The sequence below is a fragment of the Manis javanica genome, chromosome 11 (assembly GCF_040802235.1).
Source record: "Manis javanica isolate MJ-LG chromosome 11, MJ_LKY, whole genome shotgun sequence".
Lineage (NCBI taxonomy): Eukaryota > Metazoa > Chordata > Mammalia > Pholidota > Manidae > Manis > Manis javanica.
Genome location: NC_133166.1, coordinates 33,246,750 through 33,248,964, shown reverse-complemented (window position 1 = coordinate 33,248,964; position 2,215 = coordinate 33,246,750).

Genomic DNA, 2,215 nt, shown 5'->3' with positions numbered 1-2,215 from the left:
TATTGTTTGATATCCTCCCATTAAAATATCCATGAGGATATGCAAAAAGACAAACACTGGGTGCTGAAGAGGGACCACATGCTAAAGTCTGAGAAGGAATTTCTTCCAGGTGTACTGCTGATAAAGATACACATCCTGGATTGAACTCTCCTTTAGGAGGCATGGAACCACCTCTTGGGAAGGAGTCTAACTGACCCCAAATAGTAACAAACCCTATGCAGCTACATTCCTTCGGCATTTGGTGATTATCTTTTGAGCTTAATAGGGATGGTCTTATCCTTTTATTTCCATAAATTCCACTCCACACATATCCAGAAACTACAATTCTCAGGACATATGATGCATTACATGCTGAAATGAACAGCTATCCAAGGAAAAACATTCTGGTAGAAATGGTAGAGTTCTGGGAACAGCACAGTAGGTGAAGGTGGGGTAGTGATGGAGAAAGGGGCAGGAAAGAAGCAAGTCTTTTATGCTCTCTGATGAAAGAACTAATGAATGTATCCAATCCAACAGTCAAAGGGAAAGGAGAGTGCCTCAGTCCTGCTCCATCATATGAGGTGATACCTGGCCCAGGACTAGGGGCTGTGCACATCCATCTACTCCTGTTCTAAGTCTAGATCTTAGAGAAGGACACTCCAGCCCCCAGGTGCACAGGGAGAGAAACCAAGGAGATCTCACGGCCTCTACCTGTCGGCAAAGATTGGGCCTTGTTTAAGGATAAGTCATCAGTTAAAAAAGGAGCCCTCCAAAAACTACTATAGCATAAAACAAATGGAAAACTATTATCTAGCTTCAGAGGAAAACTGTAACTCTGAAATTTACTTACTACAGGAGCCAGAAAAGTTTTTGAAAGACATTTGCTTGCTGTTTTCAATAAGATACAAGAAGTCATGGTCTCTCCAGAAAAAGGTAAGCAAGTCTATCAGCACTGGTTTGAGATAAAAGGGAGCTTGCAAGTTAACTCCATAAGCAAGACTAATAAGAATATCAATGTTGGACACATTTTTATATAATTGAATTGTTTCTGAAGAAAATACTAGAATGAAGAAAAAAAAATCCAAGTTTTAATAATATAAACTATTCTTTAGTGGAAGAAAAGTCCTGTTTTTGGAGATCAGTATGGGTTGGTATGTTCCAGGTGACATTAATATATATTCCTGGTGACTTTTTTTTTGAATTTTAAGAAAAAAAGAAACCCTGTAAGAATCCATACAACCACCCCTCCCCACCAAAAAAAAAAAAAAAAACAACCAACAGATAATCTACAAAGGATTATCAGATTTCTCTTTGGCAACATTGAATAACTTAAGAAAATAGAGCAATATCTGCATGGTTTTAAAGGAAAAAATATAAACAGAGTATTGGTCAGAGAAACCAAATGAGAATGAAATCTAAAATAATTCAAGCATGTTAAATTATAGGGCCATCGGATAGTTGGTAAGCATGGAAAACAAATGAACACATGAACATAAAAACTTAACTGGGCCAGGGTCTTGTCAGGGAACAGAAATCACCTAGGCATTTCAAACAGAGAGAATTTAATACAGGCTATTTGTTACTAAGGGAGCCATCTTCCTGAAGACACAAATAGGGCGTTACTTCTCAAACTTTACTGAATCAACTGTGATCTTTTTAAAACTGTAGGTAAAATTCAGTAGGTTTGGGATGGAGCCTGAGATTCTACATTTCTAAGAAATTTCCAAATAAACCCAATGCTGACCCACAAACCTCTTTTTGAATAGAGAGGAAATAGGAGAAGTTGAGGCAACCAGAGATTGCAATAGCAGGAAGCCACAATTTCCCTTAGAGTTAAAGGAACACTGAGAGGAGATGTTACCAGAGCTTAGAACTTAGTGTCATCAGCTAGCAGCATGGCCAGGCCTTCTTGATGGGAGCTGGGACCACAGGGGAGGGGCTGTCTGGCAGGATCCCAGTTACAGTGGAGATGCAGCTGCTGCTGGAGACCCAGCTGGAGGCAGAGACTTAGGGAGTAAACACTCTAGCTTCTCCCCTCCCTTTAATCTCTGATCTTCTGCAAGCTTTTCCTACCAGCTGAAACTGCCTTCTCCAGTATAGCATGCAACATCACTGGCTCTCAGCTTCTCCCTCTGGGTCACTCTTTAACTATTCATTCCTTTAAGATGCTGAGCAATTAAACTTGATCCCAAATAGTTCCAATTCCTACCTCCAAAATGGTGTAGTCAAACATATC